The sequence below is a fragment of the Rattus norvegicus genome, chromosome 2, assembly GCF_036323735.1.
Source record: "Rattus norvegicus strain BN/NHsdMcwi chromosome 2, GRCr8, whole genome shotgun sequence".
Classification (NCBI taxonomy): domain Eukaryota; kingdom Metazoa; phylum Chordata; class Mammalia; order Rodentia; family Muridae; genus Rattus; species Rattus norvegicus.
The window spans coordinates 164282358-164306989 of NC_086020.1; the positions used below are offsets into that span (position 1 = coordinate 164282358).

General features: G+C 38.1%; 1 long non-coding RNA gene across 5 annotated transcripts in view; it reads right to left on the reverse strand.

The window, feature by feature from the left end:
* LOC108350038 (uncharacterized) overlaps positions 1–24632 on the reverse strand; it is a 118702-nt gene extending 94070 nt beyond the window's left edge. For 2 of the 5 annotated variants that reach the window (XR_010064314.1, XR_010064312.1), the window contains exons 1-3: positions 24437–24632; positions 23132–23351; positions 6559–6712 (exon numbers count right to left, since the gene is read on the reverse strand). This is a non-coding gene — a long non-coding RNA (uncharacterized LOC108350038). Of the gene's footprint in view, positions 1–6558; positions 6713–23131; positions 23352–24362 lie in introns of all 5 variants that reach the window. The other 3 variants (XR_005501014.2, XR_010064313.1, XR_010064315.1) reach the window with 3 other exon arrangements.

A 24632-nucleotide genomic window follows, 5' to 3' on the forward strand; every position in this document is an offset into this window, starting at 1 on the left:
TAAACTAGGCTTGAAAAATCTAAACCTGCAGTAAAAGTTTTCTTGAAAAAAAATCTATTACTTGGCAGCAAACCAAGGAAATTATAAGAATATGTCCTACTTATAACTAACTCCATTACTCTCCAGATGTAACTCTAAGAGTAACAGAAGAAGAAGAGGAGGAAGAGGAGGAGGAGGAGGAGGAGGAAGAGGGAGGCCTGGGGGAAGGAGGAGGAGGAGGAGCAAGAGCAGCAGGAGCAGGAGGAGCAGGAGGAGGAGGAAGAGGAGGAGGAGGAGGAGGAGGAGGAGGGAGGCCTGGGGGAAGGAGGAGGAGGTGGAGGAGGAGGGAGGCCTGGGGGAAGGAGGAGGAGGAGCAGGAGCAGCAGGAGCAGGAGGAGGAGGAGGAAGAGGAGGAGGAGGAGCAGGAGCAGCAGGAGCAGGAGGAGGAGGAAGAGGAGGAGGAGGAGGAGGAGCAAGAGCAGCAGGAGCAGGAGGAGCAGGAGGAGGAGGAAGAGGAGGAGCAGCAGGAGCAGTAGAAGCAGGAGGAGGAGGAAGAGGAGGAGGAGGAGGAGGAGCAAGAGCAGCAGGAGCAGGAGGAGCAGGAGGAGGAGGAAGAGGAGGAGGAAGAGGAGGAGCAGGAGCAGCAGAAGCAGGAGGAGGAGGAGAAGGAGGAGGAGAGAGGCCTGGGGGGAGGAGGAGGAGGAGGAGGAGAAGGAGGAGGAGGAGGAGGAGCAAGAGCAGCAGGAGCAGGAGGAGCAGGAGGAGGAGGAAGAGGAGGAGGAGGAAGAGGAGGAGCAGGAGCAGCAGAAGCAGGAGGAGGAGGAGGAGGAGGAGGAGAGAGGCCTGGGGGAAGGAGGAGGAGGAGGAGGAGTAGCAGGAGCAGGAGCAGGAGGAGCAGGAGGAGGTGGAGGAGGAGGGAGGCCTGCTGGGGAAGGAGGAGGAAGAGGAGGAGGGGGGAGGAGGATTAGGAAGAACAAGAACAAGAAGAAGAACAAGAGGAACAAGAAGAAAAGAAAATTGAAATCTGGCAGACTGATGTGTTTCATTTTGCAAAATTTGAAAAACTGAAGTTTGTACAGCATACTGTTGATGTATAATCAGGATTTCAAAGGGCCCCTGCTTTGACTTCTGAAAAGCTCATTCTATAGTTACACAGTCGTTGGAAATAATGGTAATATTGGTGATACCTACACAAATTAAGACTGGCATGCCTCTAGTAGGATGAAGTAATTTTTTGCATTTTATAATACAAAGCACATTATGGTCATATCGTGCAATAATAAGAGGACAAGCAGTTGTAGCAAGATCTAATCACACTTTAAAAGAAGTGTTTATGAAACAAAAATGAAGACTAAAGATCCCGAGACAGACTAAATTGTGTCTTGTGTTCTTAATATCAATGAAAACGGAACAACAGAAGCTGAGAAAAAAAATACTTTGAAATTCAAGTAGTTTATACACTCTTCTGATGTACTAGCAGCAGAATGAAAACCTGTAATAGTTTTGCATAGGGAACAAGGTTTTATTTATGTTTCTACAGGGAATGAAAGTATATGGTTACCATCAAAACTTATAAAGATTAGATTTGACCAGTGATGTCCTCCTGCTGAGACATGAATTTCTCTACATGGCCAATGAGACTTTTGGGCTAGCTATTCTTCATGGTTTATTATCTCATGCCATTCTGTCACATAGCATGGACAGAGACTTATATTACAGTTTGGTTACACATCCAAATGATGTATACATCAAACAAAGAACAATGAATCATTAATAAAATTATGCACATTACAGTTCCAAATACATGTTAATGCAGGAGTGTACCTATACTTTCTTTAAAAGTTTCTGTAATTTCAGAGCAAAGTCACCAGGCTCCAATGAAGACAAACAGTATCCTAGATGGTCCAGCTTCACAGGCTGCCTCAGTAATTGTTTTCTAAAATAAAAAAAATGCATCCAGGGCAGATGGTCTAGCCCCAGATACTGTTTCAGCCAGGACATCAGGTAATCCCTGTATTTTCCTAGCCCATATAGCTAACTCTCTTGGGGGCTTTGTCAATATCCCAATTTTCTTAGGCTCCCTAAAATATGTCTTTGCTCTAGGACAGCAGAAAGCAATTTAGCAACATGACACCACCCCCATTCCCAGGAGGAGAGCTGTGTAGTTTTTGGTAATTTGGTGAGTTATGAGTGTTTGCTGTCATTTAGGAGGGCAGGTTTCAAGTTGTTAATTATCATAGTACGGGAGGAAAGAAAGTAATGTCATTAGAATCAAGAATCGCTTTCTCTATCACCTCACTACCAGCTTTTTCTCCTATCTAGTATTAGGAAGAAGATGGGCTAAAGGGAATAAAATGGGATAAAAAGGGATATATGGATAAAAAGATAAAAGAATGAATTATTGTATCTCCTTTTAGACTTAAGAAAGCAACAAGGCTCAAATATTTTACAATTCTATGGATTACTATATATATTGAGAGATTATATTTATATTTGCTATAACAAATACATATCTCATACATATCTTTCAATTCTTGTTTAAGGTATCATATATATGAAACTCATTGAAAATTTTGATGGAATATTTGTGTTCTTGAAAGGGAGTGGCATAAACTGCTTAGGATAATTAAGAAATGTAAGGTAGTAGTTATTCATTTATAAATAATCCAAGTTATAGTCTTGTTAGGAAGAACTTCCATTAATTACAGGAATAAGCTTTATTGTAGCCACCTGTATACATTCTCAAAATTAAGCAGAAAGTAAATAGTTAAAATATGAAATATTGGTCTATTCAGATTTTCTTTAGATAGCTAGATGGTCCTCAGACACTTCAGAGATCTACAGAATATGCCATTTAAGTTGCTTTAATACTGAAAGGCATTTTAGACAGAGACACACCTCAGCTCCTAGAAGCACCCCAATATGCTTCAAAGAAGAGGCAATGAAAAACCTCCACATAGAGTTTGCTGCAATTGTGGTACGAATGGCCATTGGACAAAAACAAAAACAAAAACAAAAACAAAAACAAAAACAAAAACAAAAACAAAAACAAAAACAAAAACAAAAACAAGCAAAGAAAAACCTTGCCTTTACCTCTACTGTTGACAACATGTAGTCCAAACTGTGAACAAGCAAGAAACTGGGAAGTCTATTGACCATTTTGCCATGACAAGGTAAGCCAGCATTTGAAATTCCTGTTTCACAGAGGAATTTGTCAGAAATTCTTAGCCTGTCAACCAAATATTGGATGCCCCACGAATACAGAGGAAACTTGGGTGACTGCCTGGGCAGCCAAGAGTCTCTGTTATTTCCTCAGGCTGGGAAGCGGCTTGCACTGCACTTGCAGTTTACTCAGGTAATATTTATCCTTCTCAGGTTTCTAATGTGGTTGAACACTAGATATAGTTACATGTATATAGTTATAGTTATAGTCTAATGGTTTCCTTATTAAATATTAAAAACATAAAAGCTTGAGTTGTTTAAGGTCTAGAAATGTTTTTAGAGTTTTAGGGTCTAAAAGGATATGTTTAAGTTGACAAATGCAAGATATGATAAGAATGTAATTCAGGTTGGGAATGTTGCTATCACCAAGAGAAAAGACTAGATCATGAGTACTTTCTCCAAGTTTACCAAATAAAAATGGAAATATAATTCTTGCCCAATATTTCTCATAATTTCTCTTATTCTTACTGTATATAGACAGTTGTTGGAGGTAGACTAAAAGCAATTTATTGGGCTAAAATGGGGAAATGTAAAGAGAATTTTGTTTTCTTTAAAAACAAAGTTAGGTTATGTAATTATGTTTTTGGTTTCATATCAAGTGCGAGATATGGAGTGCTTCAGAGTGTCCATTGTCACTGACTTTGGTTTGTCTTGTGCTCTAGTAGGTCTGTGATTATTTTTACAGTTGAAGATAGTTTGCATTTGAAATTCTAGGGACTATTCACAATGTATAAATGTGAGAGATCCAAAAGAACCTGTGGCAGCTGCTGCTCCCCTTGGCGGTTTTTCTTCCTTTCTTTCTTTCTTTCTTTCTTTCTTTCTTTCTTTCTTTCTTTCTTGCTTTCTTGCTTTCCTCCTTTCTTCCTTTCTTCTTTTCTTCCTTTCTCCCTTCCTTCCTTTCTTCTTTCTTTCCCTTCCTTCCTTCCTTCCTTCCTTCCTTCCTTCCTTCCTTCCTTCCTTCCTTCCTTCCTCCCTTCCTTTTTTCTTGCTTTCTTGCTTTCTTTTTCTTTCAGAAATTTTATTTACCAGCATTTCAAATGTTATCCCTTGTCCAGGTTTCCCCTCCAGAAACACCTTATCACCTGCCCCCTTCCCCTGCTTCTATGAGTGTGCTACCCCACCCATTGAACCACTCTGCACCCTGCCCTGGCATTCCCCTATACTAGGGCATCGGGCCTTTACAGGACCAAGGACCTCTCTTCTCGTTGATGTCTGACAAGGCCATCCTCTGCTATATATGCAGCTGGAGCCATGGGTCCCTCCATGTGTGTACTCTTTGCTTTCTTCTTTGCTGTCCCTAATGATTATGGTCCGTGCTACTGCACATCCTTGCTGCTTTTCCTTACTGTTGCTGCTTGGTCTGATGTAGCATTTGTTCTTTTGCTGCATTTGCAATTGCTGGATTACTGGTTGGAAGTATTCTGACACCTAAGAACTTGATGTAATCTGAACACCTACACCCCTTTCCTGCCTAAACTTTTGTCTTACCAAACTAGTTTTTGAGGTTTGAAAGTGATTGTAGTGGAGAAGAGTGGTAGATATAAGAACCCCCAAAAAGTAGCCAAGAATCATGAATACAAACCTGGTTACTCTTGCATTTGGTGCATAGATGTTTATAATTCTAACATCCTCTTGGTGGATTTTCCATTTCATCAGGATATATTATTCTTACATACACTTTTTTTGTTTGAAGTCTTTTTTTCAGATATTAAAATAGTTACACTAAGTTGTTTTGGAGGTCTTTTTGGTTCAAATTTATTTTACTATTGTTACTATTCCCAGGTTCTTTGTAGCTTTGACATTCACTTATATTTCTTGGATACAACTGAGAGATGGATCCTATCTTCAAATACAGTCTCCTATACCCTATGACTTTTCATTGGGGAACTGAAGCGATTGATGTGGAGAGCTGTCAATGAGTGGTGTTTGTTGGTACTTGTGATTTCATTTTGATGGTATGGGTGATTACACACACACACACACACACACACACACACACACACACACCTGCCCATTTTGAATTTTTCTTATGATATTTTGTGTGTGTGTGTGTGTTTTCTGTGGTGATGGTAAACTTTTTATGTTCATTCTTTATTTAGTATATCTTTTTATCTCCTCCCCTAAGTTGTGTTCATCTGTTCTTGGGTTCTTTTGTTCTTTAATCTAATCTGATATTTTGTGTCCCTTTACAGGAAAATTGAGACTATTAATATTTAGAGTTATTATTGAAGCATGTGTATTAATAATATCATTTTATTGATTTGGTGTTTTTTCTGATATTTGTATCATTTTTATGCCATAGTATTGTTTATCTCTGTGGCACCTTTTCTGTTTCATCTTCCTTTTAAATTGAAATGCTCCTTCTAGTAATCTCTGTAAAGGTTGCTTGGTGGGCATAAATTTTTACAGTCTATTTTTATCATGGGAAATCTTTATTCCTCTTTTAGTTTTAGTACATGTTTTGTTGAGTGTAATTGTTTGTGTTGGAAATTGTGGTATGACTCTTGTTGTTAAATGTATATTTTTCCCATGGGCTTGTCTTGACAAGTGATTTGACCCTTTGTAATTATAGACTTCAATAACCTTTCTTCTGTGTTTTCAGCATCCTTACTGTAATATTTAATGGGAAATTTAATCTGTCATCATATCTTGTTGATGTTTTATAAGATTTTTGTACCTGGCATAGCTTTTCTGTCTTTACATCTGGCTGATTGTCTTCTTCAAAAGTTTTAAAAATATTTTTATGTTCTTCGGTCTGGTATTTTCTTCTATGCTCCTAATTTTTAAATGTCTTATGTATCTCCTAGAGCTGTTTTATGTTCCAATGATTTTAAATGTTTTGATCATTACTAAGTGATTGAATCCTTGAATTTACTGTCCATCTTGATACTATGTATCCCCGTTATTTATTATATTGATGATGCTTTACATTGAGGATTTAGTGTGGGTTGTGGAACTTTTCCATTTTGAGAATAATTTCTGTTTGACTTCTCTTCAGCAATTCTGTTTCCTTATTGAATTTTAATTTTTACATCTTGTATTTAATTTTATTTCATTCATCTTTTGGTTTGACTTATTTTGCTGTTCATATGTTTTCTTTTGCTTATTTAACGATGGTTATAGTTATTCTCTTAATGTTCTTTCCAATAGAAAGCCTGTAATCATGTTTTCATTGAGGGTTGTTATTATGTAATTAGTTATTTGGAGGAAAGATATCTTATTTTTTTTCTACTCTTTGCTTGGACTTACCATCTAGAATTAATCTATTGATTGACTTTTTCTTTAAAATTTCTTTATTTAAAATTCAAAGTTGCTTTTTTACTTCCAATAGAAACATTTATGATATTCAAGAGATACCTATGTAAGATTGATGTGTATTCTTGTGAGTTTCATATTGAGGGCCAGGTTTTCTATTCACAGTCTTGCTTTGAGTGTCATGTACACCATATATCCAGCCTTGTCTCCTTCCTTGGTCTTCAGCAGTCCATGGAATTTGTGAAATGTCTTACACCTGTGAAGAACATATAAGAATAGTTGGGGTTACTCTCAGGGTTGACATCTTCAGCTTTATAAACTGTGGAACTCTGATTACAGTTGTGGATATATTTGATCTCAGACATATCTGATACCTATGTCTGTATAAAACTCTGCCATCCACTAAGATTTTTGGAACTTCCCTTTGGCCCTGTTTTCTGTGTAGTCCCCTAATATTGTCTATAGCTTAACTACTGGATACTCTTTGTCCACCACTGAATGATATTTGTATATGCTTGCTGTCCCTTATTTTCTCCTGCAAAATATCATAGTAAAAATTATCACTGTGATTATTGCCAACTACAAATAGTTCTATTATAACAATGATTATCATAATAATAAATTCACTAATCTTTTATACTTTCATATCCAACTCTTAATTAAAATTATATCTGCCAGCTGTACTGGGTGATAGAAAATTGACTGACAGAATTCTAATAGCAGCTTTATATACTTAGTAGAAGCCATCAATATCAAACTGGTATTTCTTAAGTTTTGCTAAAATACAGTTATTTATAAATTCAGTGATGTTAGATTGAGAAAATTAGTAAAACCACTAAAATACGAAAATATTCTATCATTTATTATGATAGCTATAAGACTTCCTTAATTTCTCTTCTAATTTGACTTGATATTTTAACTATCTGACCAGTTGTCAAAATCAAAAATCAAAGATTTTCTTTTCCATTTTTTTGAGGATATTTTCTTTTTTCTTTTTTTAATTAACTTGAGTATTTCTTATATACATTTCAAGTATTATTCCCTTTCCCGGTTTCCGGGCAAACATCCCCCTCCCCCCTCCCCTTCCTTATGGGTGTCCCTCACCCAACCCTCCCCCCATTGCCGCCCTCACCCCATAGTCTAGTTCACTGGGGGTTCAGTCTTAGCAGGACCCAGGGCTTCTCCTTCCACTGGTGCTCTTACTAGGATATTCATTGCTACCTATGGGGTCAGAGTCCAGGGTCAGTCCATGTATAGTATTTAGGTAGTGGCTTAGTCCCTGGAAGCTCTGGTTGCTTGACATTGTTGTACTTTTGGGGTCTCGAGCCCCTTCAAGCTCTTCAAGTTCTTTCTCTAATTTTTTCAACGGGGGACCTATTCTCAGTTCAGTGGTTTGCTGCTGGTATTCGCCTCTGTATTTGCTGTATTCTGGCTGTGTCACTCAGGAGCGATCTACATCCGGCTCCTGTCGGTCTGCACTTCTTTGCTACATCCATCTTGTCCAATTGGGTGGCTGTATATGTATGGGCCACCTGTGGGGCAGGCTCTGAATGGGTGTTCCTTCAGTCTCTGTTTTAATCTTTGCCTCTCCCTTCCCAGCCAAGGGTATTCTTTTTCCTCATTTAAAGAAGGAGTGAAGCATTCACATTTTGATCATCCGTCTTGAGTTTCGTTTGTTCTAGGGATCTAGGGTAATTCACGCATTTGGGCTAATAGCCACTTATCAATGAGTGCATACCATGTATGTCTTTCTGGGATTGGGTTAGCTCACTCAGGATGATATTTTCCAGTTCCAACCATTTGCCTACGAATTTCATAAACTCGTTGTTTTTGATAGCTGAGTAATATTCCATTGTGTAGATGTACCACATTTTCTGTATCCATTCCTCTCTTGAAGGGCATCTGGGTTCTTTCCAGTTTCTGGCTATTATAAATAAGGCTGCGATGAACATAGTGGAGCACGTGTCTCTTTTATATGTTGAGGCATCTTTTGGGTATATGCCCAAGAGAGGTATAGCTGGATCCTCAGGCAGTTCAATGTCCAATTTTCTGAGGAACGTCCAGACTGATTTCCAGAATGGTTTTACCAGTCTGCAATCCCACCAACAATGGAGGAGTATTCCTCTTTCTCCACATCCTCGCCAGCATCTGCTGTCACCTGAGTTTTTGATCTTAGCCATTCTCACTGGTGTGAGGTGAAATCTCAGGGTTGTTTGGATTTGCATTTCCCTTATGACTAAAGATGTTGAACATTTCTTTAGGTGTTTCTCAGCCATTCGGCATTCCTCAGCTGTGAATTCTTTGTTTAGCTCTGAACCTCATTTTTTAATAGGGTTATTTGTTTCCCTGCGGTCTAACTTCTTGAGTTCTTTGTATATTTTGGATATAAGGCCTCTATCTGTTGTAGGATTGGTAAAGATCTTTTCCCAACCTGTTGGTTGCCGTTTTTGTCCTAACCACAGTGTCCTTTGCCTTACAGAAGCTTTGCAGTTTTATGAGATCCCATTTGTCGATTCTTGATCTTAGAGCATAAGCCATTGATGTTTTGTTCAGGAAATTTTTTCCAGTGCCCATGTGTTCCAGATGCTTCCAGAGTTTTTCTTCTATTAGTTTGAGTGTGTCTGGTTTGATGTGGAGGTCCTTGATCCACTTGGACTTAAGCTTTGTACAGGGTGATAAGGATGGATTGATCTGCATTCTTCTACATGTTGCCCTCCAGTTGAACCAGCACCATTTGCTGAAAATGCTATCTTTTTTCCATTGGATGGTTTTGGCTCCTTTGTCAAAAAATCAAGTGACCATAGGTGTGTAGGTTCATTTCTGTGTCTTCAATTCTATTCCATTGGTCTATCTGTCTGTCTCTGTACCAATACCATGCAGTTTTTATCACTATTGCTCTGTAATACTGCTTGAGTTCAGGGATAGTGATTCCCCCTGAAGTCCTTTTATTGTTGAGGATAGCTTTAGCTATCCTGGGTTTTTTGTTATTCCAGATGAATTTGCAAATTGTTCTGTCTAACTCTTTGAAGAATTGGATTGGTATTTTGATGGGGATTGCATTGAATCTGTAGATTGCTTTTGGTAAAATGGCCATTTTTACTAAATTAATCCTGCCAATCCATGAGCATGGGAGATCTTTCCATCTTCTGAGGTCTTCTTCAATTTCTTTCCTCAGTGTCTTGAAGTTCTTATTGTACAGATCTTTTACTTGCTTGGTTAAAGTCACACCGAGGTACTTTATATTATTTGGGTATATTATGAAGGGTGTTGTTTCCCTAATTTCTTTCTCGGATTGTTTCTCTTTTGTATAGAGGAAGGCAACTGATTTATTTGAGTTAATTTTATACTCAGCCACTTTGCTGAAGTTGTTTATCTGCTTTAGTATTCTCTTGTGGAACTTTTGGGATCACTTAAATATACTATCATGTCATCTGCAAATAGTGATATTTTGACCTCTTCTTTTCCAGTCTGTATCCCTTGATCTCCTTTTGTTGTCTGATTGCTCTGGCTAGAACTTCAAGAACTATATTGAATAAGTAGGCAGAGAGTGGGCAGCCTTGTCTAGTCCCTGATTTTAGTGGGATTGCTTCAAGTTTCTCTCCATTTATTTTAATGTTAGCAACTGGTTTGCTGTATATGGCTTTTACTATGTTTAGGTATGGGCCTTGAATTCCTATTCTTTCCAGGACTTTTATCATGAAGGGGTGTTGAATTTTGTCAAATGCTTTCTCAGCATCTAATGAAATGATCATGTGGTTCTGTTCTTTCAGTTTGTTTATATAATGGATCACGTTGATGGTTTTCCGTATATTAAACCATCCCTGCATGCCTGGGATGAAGCCTACTTGATCATGGTTTATGATTGTTTTGATGTGCTCTTGAATTCGGTTTGCCAGAATTTTATTGAGTATTTTTGCATCGATATTCATAAGGGAAATTGGTCTGAAGTTCTCTTTCTTTGTTGTGTCTTTGTGTGGTTTAGGTATAAGAGTAATTGTGGCTTCGCAGAAGGAATTCGGTAGTGCTCCATTTGTTTCAATTTTGTGGAATAGTTTGGATAATATTGGTATGAGGTCTTCTTTGAAGGTTTGATAGAATTCTGCACTAAACCCGTCTGGACCTGGGCTCTTTTTGGTTGGGAGACCTTTAATGACTGCTTCTATTTCCTTAGGATTTACGGGGTTGTTTAACTGGTTTATCTGTTCCTGATTTAATTTCGATACCTGTTATCTGTCTAGGAAATTGTCCATTTCCTGAAGATTTTCAAGTTTTGTTGAATATAGGCTTTTATAGTAAGATCTGATGATTTTTTGAATTTCCTCTGAATCTGTAGTTATGTCTCCCTTTTCATTTCTGATTTTGTTAATTTGGACGCACTCTCTGTGTCCTCTCGTTAGTCTGGCTAAGGGTTTATCTATCTTGTTGATTTTCTCAAAGAACCAACTTTTGGTTCTGTTGATTCTTTCTATGGTCCTTTTTGTTTCTACTTGGTTGATTTCAGCTCTGAGTTTGATTATTTCCTGCCTTCTACTCCTCCTGGGTGTATTTGCTTCTTTTTGTTCTAGAGCTTTTAGGTGTGCTGTCAAGCTGCTGACATATGCTCTTTCCTGTTTCTTTCTGCAGGCACTCAGCGCTATGAGTTTTCCTCTTAGCACAGCTTTCACTGTGTCCCATAAGTTTGGGTATGTTGTATCTTCATTTTCATTAAATTCTAAAAAGTTTTTAATTTCTTTCTTTATTTCTTCCTTGTCCAGGTTATCATTGAGTAGAGCATTGTTAAATTTCCACGTATATGTGGGCATTCTTCCCTTATTGTTATTGAAGACCAGTTTTAGGCCGTGGTGGTCCGATAGCACGCATGGAATTATTTCTATCTTTCTGTACCTGTTGAGGCCCGTTTTTTGACCAATTATATGGTCAATTTTGGAGAAAGTACCATGAGGAGCTGAGAAGAAGGTATATCCTTTTGCTTTAGGATAGAATGTTCTATAAATATCCGTTAAGTCCATTTGGCTCATGACTTCTCTTAGTCTGTCGACATCACTGTTTAATTTCTGTTTCCATGATCTGTCCATTGATGAGAGTGGTGTGTTGAAATCTCCCACTATTATTGTGTGAGGTGCAATGTGTGCTTTGAGCTTTAGTAAGGTTTCTTTTACGTATGTAGGTGCCCTTGTATTTGGGGCATAGATATTTAGGATTGAGAGTTCATCTTGGTGGATTTTTCCTTTGATGAATATGAAGTGTCCTTCCTTATCTTTTTTGATGACTTTTAGTTCGAAATTGATTTTATTTGATATTAGAATGGCTACTCCAGCTTGCTTCTTCTGACCATTTGCTTGGAAAGTTGTTTTCCAGCCTTTCACTCTGAGGTAGTGTCTGTCTTTGTCTCTGAGGTGTGTTTCCTGTAGGCAGCAGAATGCAGGGTCCTCGTTGTGTATCCAGTTTGTTAATCTATGTCTTTTTATTGGGGAGTTGAGGCCATTGATATTGAGAGATATTAAGGAATATGATTATTGCTTCCTGTTATATTCATATTTGGATGTGAGGTTATGTTTGTGTGCTTTCATTCTCTTTGTTTTGTTGCCAAGACGATTAGTTTCTTGCTTCTTCTAGGGTATAGTTTGCCTCCTTATGTTGGGCTTTACCATTTATTATCCTTTGTAGTGCTGGATTTGTGGAAAGATATTGTGTAAATTTGGTTTTGTCATGTAATATCTTGGTTTCTCCACCAATGTTAATTGAGAGTTTTGCTGGATACAGTAACCTGGGCTGGCATTTGTGTTCTCTTAGTGTCTGTATAATATCAGTCCAGGATCTTCTGGCCTTCATAGTTTCTGACGAGAAGTCTGGTGTGATTCTGATAGGTCTCCCTTTATATGTTACTTGACCTTTTTCCCTTACTGCTTTTAATATTCTTTCTTTATTTTGTGCGTTTGGTGTTTTGACAATTATGTGACGGGAGGTGTTTCTTTTCTGGTCCAATCTATTTGGAGTTCTGTAGCTTCTTGTATGTCTATGGGTATCTCTTTTTTTAGGTTAGGGAAGTTTTCTTCTATGATTTTGTTGAAGATATTTACTGGTCCTTTGAGCTGGGAGTCTTCACTCTCTTCTATACCTATTATCCTTAGGTTTGATCTTCTCATTGAGTCCTGGATTTCCTGTATGTTTTGGACCAGTAGCTTTTTCCGCTTTACATTATCTTTGACAGTTGAGTCAATGATTTCTATGGAATCTTCTGCTCCTGAGATTCTCTCTTCCATCTCTTGTATTCTGTTGGTGAAGCTTGTATCTACAGCTCCTTGTCTCTTCTTTTGGTTTTCTATATCCAGGGTTGTTTCCATGTGTTCTTTCTTGATTGCTTCTATTACCATTTTTAATTCCTTCAACTGTTTGATTGTGTTTTCCTGGAATTCTTTCAGGGATTTTTGTGTCTCCTCTCTATGGGCTTCTACTTGTTTATTTATGTTTTCCTGGAATTCTTTCAGGGATTTTTGTGTCTCCTCTCTATGGGCTTCTACTTGTTTATTTATGTTTTCCTGGAATTCTTTCAGGGATTTTTGAGATTCTTTCAGGCATTTTTGCGATTCCTCTCTGTAGGCTTCTACTTGTTCTCTAAGGGAGTTCTTCACGTCTTTCTTGAAGTCCTCCAGCATCATGATCAAAAATGATTTTGGAACTAGATCTTGCTTTTCTGGTGTGTTTGGATATTCCATGTTTGTTTTGATGGGAGAATTGGGCTCCGATGGTGCCATGTAGTCTTGGTTTCTGTTGCTTGGGTTCCTGCGCTTGCCTCTCGCCATCAGATTATCTCTAGTGTTACTTTGTTCTGCTATTTCTGACAGTGGCTAGACTGTCCTATAAGCCTGTGTGTCAGGAGTGCTGTAGACCTGTTTTCCTCTCTTTCAGTCAGTTATGGGGACAGAGTGTTCTGCTTTCCGGTGTGTGGTTTTTCCTCTCTACAGGTCTTCAGCTGTTCCTGTGGGCCTGTGTCTTGAGTTCACCAGGCAGCTTTCTTGCAGCAGAAAAGTTGATCTTACCTGTGGTCCCGAGGCTCAAGTTCGCTCGTGGGGGTGCTGCCCACGGGCTCTCTGCAGTGGCAGCAACCAGGAAGACCTGTGCCGCCATTTCCGGGAGCTTCAGTTCACCAGGGTTCCAGATGGTCTTTGGCTTTTTCCTCTGGTGTCCGAGATGTGTGTGCAGAGAGCAGTCTCTTCTGGTTTCCCAGGCTTGTCTGCCTCTCTGAAGGTTCAGCTCTCCCTCCCACAGGATTTGGGTGCAGAGAACTGTTTATCTGGTCTGTTTCCTTCTGGTTCTGGTGGTGTCTCAGGCACAGGGGTCCTGCCGCTCCTGGGCCCTCCCCCACGGGAACCCAGAGGCCTTATACAGTTTCCTCTTGGGCCAGGGATGTGGGCAGGGGTGAGCAGTGTTGGTGGTCTCTCCCGCTCTGCAGCCTCAGGAGTGCCCACCTGACCAGGCGGTTGGGTCTCTCTCTCACAGGCTTGAGGATATTTTCTTGTTTGTTCCTACTTTAGTATCATTCAGTTATACTGTCAGGTGAACTCTAACAGTCAATTTGAAAGTAGTTTTCTTAGTATGAACTTATTGCCATGAAAAGAGGAATACTGTTTTCATCAATGAAGTGCTGAATCCATGGAGATTTTATGCCTTTCTTTGATGAACTCTAATAAATATCAGATGACATGGAAAATTGATGCTGTTGAGAGTATGGTTCACAAAATTTTATCTAATTATTTAGATTCCCCACTAATCCATAGGATCTTCTGATAAAATCTTGAATAAATTTAGGTCTCATATCACTTGCATATTCAAAATTCTTTGCCTTACTCTCAAAACTAAAGGAACAAACATATAAATAAATATATAGGTAAATTAAACAGCAAAGATCTGCCTGCTTTATAATGGCGGAGATACATTCAGGAGAGTTGATTCCCAGCCTCCTTTGTTGGCAACATATCTTAGGAAAAGAAAGTATATAAAGAATATGTGTTTTACTGACTGATTTCTCTAGAGTCACATATCCATGAAATTTATACAGTATTAACCTTAAAATATAGAGGAGAAAGAGAAAGAATATAATTCCTGAACTGAGGCCTAAGTTGTATCATTACTTAAATTTTTGAATGCATAAGAGAAGATGCCTGCACTTTGGTCCAGAAAATAATTAAACTGGTTCTCAATCTTGAAATCAGAAGAGTTACAGAGAGACTGCTAAAAATATTAGAGTTCTGAAAACTTAGAACACAAAAATATTTTTGGTATTCAGTTCCTATATGGTAGAGATAAAATGCCACCAAAATCAAACCACAAATTTGTCATAGGTACTGCATGTAATTTCTGGAAATCAAGGAAAAAAACAATCTTATGTATATGACAAAAAACAATGTTTATAAAACCTGAAGTGATTGTTTCATTGAAGTCTAGATTTTGAATATGGAAACTCATAGAAAAGTACATGACTATGCTCTTTTTCTTTCAGAATTTCCCAGAATTAATCACATGAATCCACATGCTCTTCTAATTCCCTTTAATAACCTATGAATTTACTGATTCAAACTTCAAGAAAATAACAAACTTGTCCACCAGGGGCAAGAAGTGAACTATGTACAGTCCTCTAATCTCTATCTCTGGGCCACAGCTCTGAGTACCTTCTTGAGGATATCTTCAGAGCAATGGGAACATTAAAGTCCACCTAGGAAACATCCAACATGTGTGAGCCACATTTGGTTCTCTGACATCTGTTATAAGGTCCAGGACTCTGCTTGCCTCCCAAGAAGTCTTCTTGGTATCAAGAACATCCAGAAAACATCAGGAACACCAGATGGCAAAAGGCCAGGATAAGAAATGAACCAACAGAGTTGGGGCAGTCTTGAACACAAAACTTGCCTGTATAGAGCTGGTCTGCCAAGAGTGCTCTTCCTCCCATGCCCACAGCCAACAGGTATAACCCCACTTTTCCTCCGTTGACTGTCCAAGGAGAGACAAACTGCGAGCTCACAGGGCCCTGGAGCCTCAGGATGGCCCAGGACAGGAGCCTTCTGATCGTCACCTCTGCCCAGAGATGGAGTTATCCCAGAGATCTCAGACCCAAAACTGGCTTTGAAAGAGCTGGTCTCCCAGGGGGCCTTTCAATCCTACGATCACAGGCTCACAGGTCCACAGGCCCAGAGGCCCACAGGTCCACAGACTCACTGGCCCACAGGCCCACAAGACATACAAGCTCCAGTCAGAGACAGCAAGACAACTAACATCAGAGATAGACAGAGGGTGAGAGGCAATCATAAGAAACTAAACAACAAAAACAAAGACCATTTTGCGTCACCAGAATGCAGTTCTCCCACCACAGCAAATACTGGATAGGCCAACACGCCAAAAAAAGCAAGACTTGGATTTAAAATCACATCTCATGGTGATGACAGAGGACTTTAAGAAGGACATAAGTAACTCCCTTAAAGAAACACAGGAGAACATGGGTAAACAAGTAGAAGTCTTTTAAGAGGAAACCCAAAAATCCCTCAAAGAATTACAGGAAAACACAACCAATCAGGTGAAGTAGTTGAACAAAAACATTCAGGATATAAAAATATAAAGAGAAACAATAAATAAATCACAAAGACAACCCTGGAAAGAGAAAACCTAGGAAAGAGATCAGGAGTAATAAAGCAAGCATCGCTACAGAATACAAGAGATTGAAGGGAGAATCTCAGAGGCAGAAGATACCATAGAAAGCATTGACACAGTAGTGAAAGAAATTGCAAAAAGGCAAAAATCTCCTAATCTAAAGCATCCAAGAAATTCAGGACATGATGAGAAGACCAAACCCAAAAATAAAAAGGTATAAAAAAGAGGGAAGAATCCAAATTTAAAGGGCCAGTATATGTCTTCAACAAAATTATAAAAGAAAAGTTCCCTAATGTAAAGAAATTGGTGCCCATGAACATATAAGAAACCTACAGATCCCCAAATAGATTGGACCAGAAAAGAAATTCCTTCTGTCACATAATAGTCAAAATATCAAAACACAAAACAAAGAAAGAATATTAAAAACAGTAAGAGGAAAAGGCCAAGGAACATATAAAGGTAGAGCTATCAGAATTACACCAGAATTCTCAACACAGACTATGAAAGCTACAAGATCCTAGAGAGATGTCATAGAGACCCTAAGAGAACACAAATGCCAACCCAGGCTAGCATATCCAGCAAAACTCTCAATTACAATAGAAGGATAAACCAAGATAGTTCATGACAAAACCAAATTTACAATATCTTTCCACAAATCCAGCCCTACAAAAGACAGTGGATGGAAAACTCCAACACAAGAAGAGGAACCATGTCCTAAAAAAAAGCAAGAAATTAACCGTCATGCAACAAACCCAAAAGAAGATAGCTGCACAAACATAATTCCACTTTTAACAACAAAAATAATAGGAAACAACAATCACTGTTCCTTAAATTTCTTAATCAATGGACTCAATTCCTGAATAAAAAAACGTAGACTAACAGACTGAATGTGTAAACAGGACCCAGGATATTGCTGCATACAGGAAACACACCTCACTGACAAAGACATACACTACCTAAAAGTAAAAGGTTGGGACAAAATTTTCCAAGAAAATGGTCCCAGAAACAACCTGGAGTAGCCATTCTAATATAAAAAAAAAAATTAAAGAAGGACACTTCATACTCATCAGAGGAAAAATATAACAAGTGGAACTCTCAACTTTGAGCATCCATTGTCAAAATGCAAGGGCACCCATATTCATAATAGCAACTTTACAAAACTCAAAGCACACATTGCACCACACACAACACAAATAGGATATTTCAACATACCATTCTCATAAATGGACAGATCGTGGAAACAGAAACTAAACAGAGGCACAGTGAAACTAACAGAAGTTATGAACCAAATGGATTTAACAGATATCTACAGAAAATTTCATTCTAAAACTAAAGCATTTACCTTCTTCTCAGCAACTTCTCAAAAGTTTGAACACAGAATTGGAAACACAAAATGGGCCATAATAGATACAAGGAGAATGAAATAGTCCCATGCATCCTAGCAGATCACCATGGAAGAAAGCTGGTCTTCAATAACAGCATAAACAACAGAAAGCCCAGACACATATGGAAGCTCTATTCAATGACAACTTGATCAAAGAAGAAATAAAGAAATTAAAGACATTTTAAAATTTAATGAAAATGAAGGCACAATATACCCAAACTTACGGGATATAGTAAAGGAAGAGCTAAGAGGAAAACTCATATCTCTGCATGCCTGCCAAATTAAATTTCAAATAGCACACACTAGCATCTTTATGGATTGACCATTCCACATAATCAAGTTGACACACCTGAAAGCTCTAGAACAAAAGGAAGCACATTCACACAAGCAGGAAGAGAGACAGTAACCAAATCAACAAAGTCAGAAATGAAAAGGGACACATAACAACAGAAAGTCAGAAAATTCAAAAAATTAGCACATATTACTACAAAAGTCTATATTCAACAAAACTGGAAAATCTGGAAAAAATGTACAATTTTCTAGACAGATATGAGGTATCAAAGTTAAATCAGCATCAGATAAACCATTTAAACAGTTTCATAACCCCTAACGAAATAGAAGCAGTCAATAAAATCTCCCAACCAAAAAGAGCCCAGGACCAGTTGGGTTTAGTGCAGAATTCTATCAGACCTTCAGAAAAGATCTAATACCAATAGTCTTCAAACTATTCCACAAAATAGAAACAGAAGGAATTCTACCCAATTTGGTCTTTTAGCCACAATTACACTTATACCTACACAACACAAAGAGACTAAAAAGAGAACTTCAGAGGCAGATGCATGCAGCTAACCATTGAACTAATAAGGTCCCCAATGGAGGAATTAGAGAAAAGATTGAAGGAACTGAAGGGGTTTGCATCCACATAAGAGCAACAAACACCAACCAATCTGAGCTCACAGTGGCTAAACTACCATCCAAAGAGTACACATGGAGAGACAAATGGCTCCAGCTGCACATGTAGCAGAGGTTGGCCTTGTTGGCCATCAAAGGGAGGAGAAGCCCTTAGTCTGCAAAGGCTCAGTGCCCCAGTGTAGGTGAATGACAGGGAATAGAGGTGGTACGGGTTGGGTGGGAGGAGAAAGAACCTCATAGAAGCAGGGGAAGGGAGAATGGGACGGGAGGATTACTGATGGGAAGCCAGGACAGAGGATAACATTTGAAATGTAAATAAAAAAATCCAATAACAAAAAAAGTTCTCCCAAACCGAATCCAAGAGTATGTCAAAATGACCATTCCACATAATCAAGTTGGCTTCATCCCAGGGATGCAAGAATGGTTCAATATATGAAAATCCATCAATGTAATCCACTAAATAAACAATCTCAAGGGAAAATCAAAACCACATGATCATTTCCATAGATACTGAGAAAGCATTTGACAAAATTCAACACCCCTTCATGATAAAAGTCATGGAAAGATCAGGAATTCAAGGCCCATATCTAAACATAGTAAAAGCAATGTAAAGCAAACAGGCAGTGAATATCAAATGGAGATAAACTTGAAGCAATCCCACTAAAATCAGGGACTAGACAAAGCTGTCCACTCTCTCCCTACCTATTCAATATAGTATTCGAAGTCCTAGCTACAGAAATCAGACAACAAAAGGAGGTCAAATGGATACAAATTGGAAAGGAAGAAGTCAAAATATCACTATTTGCAGTTGATATGATAGTATATTTAAGGGACCCCAAAAATTCTAACACAGAACACCTACAGCTGATAAACAACTTAGCAAAGAAGCTGGATGTAAAATTAACTCAAACAAATCTGTAGTCTTCCTTTACTCAAAGGCTAAACATGCTGAGAAAGAAATTAGGGAAATGACAACCTTTACAATAGCCATAAATAATATAAAATACCTTGGTTGATGATAACGAAGCAAGTTAAAGATCTGTATGACATGAACTTCAAGTCTCTGACAAAAGAAATGGAAGAACTCATAAAATGGAAAGAGCTCCCTTGCTCATGGATTGGTAGGATTAATATAGTAAAAATGGCCATCTTGTCATAGCAATCTACAGATTCAATGCAACTCCCATCTAGTTCTTCATAGAACTAGAAAGAATAATTTGCAATTTCATTTGAATAAATAAAAAACCCAGGATATAGAAAACTATTCTCAACAATAAATGAACTTCTCTAATCTCAAGCTCTATTAAAGAGTAATCATAATAAAAACTGCATGGTATAAGTAAAGAGACATGCAGGTAGATCAATGGTATAGAATTGAAAACCCGAAATGAACCCACAAACTTCTTGTCACTTGATCTGTGATAAAGGAGCTAAAACTATCCAATGGAAAAATTACAGCATTTTCAACAACAACATTTTCAACAGAAAATAAACAAAGTACAGAGGTTATGAATCAAATGGGCATAACTACCAAACATTTAACCCAAACACAAAATAATATACACAGACCCTACTTCAAAATTGACTATATATTTGGTAACAAAGCAAGCCCCAAAAGATATAAGGAATCTTAAATTATCCCTTGTATGTTATAAGACGACCATAAATTAAAGATGGATTTTAACAACATCAGAAAAAACAGAAAATATACAAACTCATGCAAATAGAAAAATCCCCATTTCAATGAGCACCAGGTCAGAGAAAAAATAAAGGAAGAAATTAAAGGCTTTCTAGAATTGACTGTGCAGAAGGCCATTAGAATAAAGGCACAATATCCCAAAACTTAAAGGACACAATGAAAACAGTGCTAAGAGAAAAGTTCATATTTAATTTCCTTCATAAACAAATTGGAGTGGACTGATACTAGCCATTTAAAAGCACACCTGAAAGGCATAGAACAAAAGAAGAAGCAAAGAGACCTAAGATGTATAAACAGCAGTAAACAATCAAAAACAATGCTGAGATCAATAACTTTGAAAAAAAGAAACAATACAAATAAATGAAACCAAGATCTTTTTTTTGGGGGGGGAGTGGGAATCAATAAGATAGTCACACATGTAGCTAAAGTAACATAAAATGCAAAGATACAGTGTTCAAATAAAATCAGAAATGAAAAGGAATACATAATAGACATTGAAGAAATCCAAAGTATCATTAGGTCTTACTTCAAAAGCTTACACTCCAGAAAATTGGAAAATCTATACAAAATGAATAATTTTCTTGATAGATATCATTTACCAAAATTTAATCAAGATCAGGTAAATTGTCCTATAACCTCCTAAGGAAATAGAAGCACTCATTAAAAGTCTCCCAACTAAGAAAAGTCCAGGGCCAGATGGTGTTAGTGTAGAATTCCACTAGATGTTCCAAAAAGTAATACTAACACTCTTCAAACTATTTTATAACATTGAAGCAGAAGTAACATTGCCAAACTCATTCTATGAGGCAACACTCTTCCTGATACCTAAATCACACAAAGACTCAACAAAGAAAGTTAATTTCAAGCAAACTCTTTTAAGGACATTGATACAAAAATCTCCAATGAAATACTCGCAAACTGAATCCTAGAACACATCAGAAACATCATCTACCATGATCAAAATGTCTCCATTCCACAGATGCAGGCATTGTTTAATATAAGAAAACCCATCATTGTAATCCAGCATATTAAGAAACTAAAAGAAAAAAATCCACACAATTGTCTCATTAGGTGCTAAAAACCTTTGGCAAAATCCAACAACCCTTCATGATAAAAGTCATAACAGACTTGGAAATAACAGGGATACAAGTTGCATACCCAATTACAATAATGTTGCCATAGAGCAAGCAAATAGCCAACATCATATTCAATGTAAAGAAACTTGAAGCACTTCATCTAAAATCATTTTCAAGATAAGATTGTCCACTCTTTCTGTATTAATTCAACATACTTTTGGAAGAAATAACTGAATCAATAAGAGAGATAAAAGATATCAAGGGGGTAAAAATTGTAAGGGGGAAAGCCAATGTCCCATTATTCAAAGACAGTAAGATAAGTGTACATAAATGACCCCAAAAATTCTAGTGGAGAAGTCTCACAGCTAATAAATACCTTCCACAAATTGACTGGATAAAAATCAACTCGAAAAGAATCATTAGCCCTCCTTTATAGTACTCATAAATGATATAAAATATTTTGGAACCACTAACTAGCCAAGGGAATGATCTGTATGACAAGGACTTCACATCTCTGAAGAAAGAAATTGAGGAAGATATCAGAAGAAAGAAAGGTATTCCATGTTCATGGACTTGTTGGATAAACATAGTCACAATGGCCATCTTACCAAAAGCTATCTCAGGATGTAATGAAGTTCCCATAAAAATTTCAAATGAATTATTAACAGATCTTGAAAGAGAAACTCTCAACTTCATTAGTAAAAAAACAAAACAAGCAAACAGAAAGACTCAGCTGAACAAAAAAACAAAACTGGAATATCTCAAATAATCCTGTAGAATAACAGAACTTCTAGAGATATCAGTATCCATAATGTCAAGTGGTACTACAGAGAAATTATAATAAAATGTACATAGTATTGGCATGAAATCAGACAGGTTCATTAATAGAATCGGCTAGCAGACCCAGAAACGAAGTCAGATACCTACAGATATTTGATTTTTTTTCTTTTTCTTTTTTTTCGGAGCTGGGGACCGAACCCAAGGCCTTGCGCAAGCGTTCTACCACTGAGCTAAATCCCCAACCTCTGATTTTTTTTTACAAAGAATCCAAAACAACACAATGGGATAAAGAATTTCGACTTTGATGCATGTCTAACAGGATGGCTGTATGTAGAAGAATGCACAGACATTCATATTCATCGCTGGACAAACTAAATCTAATATAAGGAAAAGTATAGAATAGCCTTGAAAGCATTGGTATAGTGGACAATTTCTTGAAAAGAACACCAATTACTCAGGCATTAAGATCAACAGTTAATAAATGGGACCTCATGAAACTGAAAATCTTCTCTAAACCAAGGAACAAAATAACACAAAAACAGAAGCCTTCAAAATGAAAAAGGTATTTTGAGATTTTAATGTGAATAGATGGAACTAAAAATAAATCTTCCTGGGTGAGGTAACCCAGACCAAGAAAAGCATGCATGGTGTTTCCTCAATTATATGTGGATATTAGCTTAAAGTACAGCTAACCATGATACAATCCACAGGCCCAAATAAGCTATATAATGAGGAGAGTCCAAGGAGTGACACTTAGCTCTCACTTAGAGGGAGAAATAATATAGATACTCGAGGTGCAGGAGGGGAAGTAGATGGATGGAAGATGAGGTATGGATATAATCTTGGTTAGAAATAAGGTATGTGGAGAATGGGATCTGGTTGAGGGGTTGAGAGATTGCTGGAAGAGACAGCAAATTTTTGTTGGGGTCATCTCTGAGGCAAGCAGAAGCCCTGGTTTGGGAGAGGATCCAGGGAATCTATAAGGGTAACTAGTTGGAACCCTTAGAGGCTGAGAATATGGAGATTGAAGTGGACACCTCCTGGAGGCAAGCAGGCCATCTCCTGTAAAGCAAGAACATACAAAATCTTAAGCCAAACTTTTGTCCTCCATACAAGATGTGCAGGGTTAAAGTTTGAGCAGAGATTGAGGGAACAGAGGTGATAGCTGAAGGATTGACTGACCCAACTTGAGATCCACCCCCATGGGAAGAGCCAACTTCTGACACTATTAATGATACTCTGCAATGCTTGTAGACAGGAGTCGAGATAACTGTCTTCTAAAAGACTTCATCCAGCAGCTGATAGAAACAGATGCAAAGACCAACAGCCAAACATTAGTTGGAGAAACATTAGCTGGAGATCGCAGAGTCTTGTGGAAGAATGAGGGGAAGCACGGAGGGAGCTGTAGACAAAAGACATACAGAGTCAATTAATCTGAGTCAATGGGGTCTCAGAGAGACTAAAAACCACACAATGTGATGGGTAGACCCCTATACTTCGGTAGCTCATGAACAGCTTCATCTTCAAGTGGGTCCCCTAACAATTGGATCAGGGACTGTCTCTGTCTCTATTGTCTGCCTTTGGATTCCTTTCTTCCAGCTGTCTGCCTGGTCTGGCCTCAGTGGGAAAGGATGCTCTCCTTAAGTGTTGAAGCTAATGAGGGACAGAAACAGTTCTGCTGCAAATTGCAGTGTCAGGGTGGGCTTATACCCATGAGGGTTTCCCCTTTGCTGAGGAAAGTGGAGGGATTAATTACAGGAGGGGTACGTGAGGGCAAAACTCAGAGTATAGAAATAAGGGTGGGCTGCAATTGGGATGTAAAGTGAATAAGAAAAGAATAAAAGAAACGTAATAGTAGCAAGAGCACCAATTTGGGCTGTGGACTTTTCTCATTTTAACATTACTACATTCAGGATATCAACATTCACTTTCCTCTTACATTATTTCAGGCTCAGAAGAAAATGACAAACTTAATGAATAATTCATTGTAATGGCAACACAGTTATTTGCCCGAAAGCAGTGTGGCCCTTGGATATTTAAATGACAGCTTTTTTGAAAAGGAGCTTGTTGAAGTGACTTCACTTCTCAGTTACAGTATTACATCTATGACTTCTACAAAATTACCATGTATTTGAGAATAAAGTGTAACATTTCCAGGTATAGGCACTACGTTATGCAGCTTATCTTTAGAAAATATTTGTCTTGTGTGACTCAAATTTTGAAATGAATAAAATGCAGGTCCCCCTTGAACTCTTATCTAAGGCCCTAGAAACTAACATTTTATGCTGAATGGTATTTTTCTTTGACTATTTTAGATACTTCATCTTTAAAACAGTCTTACTGGTTCTTTATGAATTTAACATTAAATATCACAATCCCACACATATGGGACCCCACACCTCTCCTGTGGTACCTGTGTTCCATTTAAATTGAAGCGTTCAAGCTATCTCTATCTTTGGCTAGGCTCAGAAACTAGCAGCCACCCACCTGGGTATCACTCAGCTCCTGTGCCAGCTCTCTTGGTCTCTGCTTCCTGCTTGCATGATGTCACAAAAGGCCATCTGGCCCTGGTACTCCTGGCTGGGTTGCTAAGTAACCAAACCTGTTTTCACTGAAAACAACTATAGCTACTTTTGGTTCCACTGGCCATCCACCCTCTTGTCTGGTCTGTAGAATGCCAAAG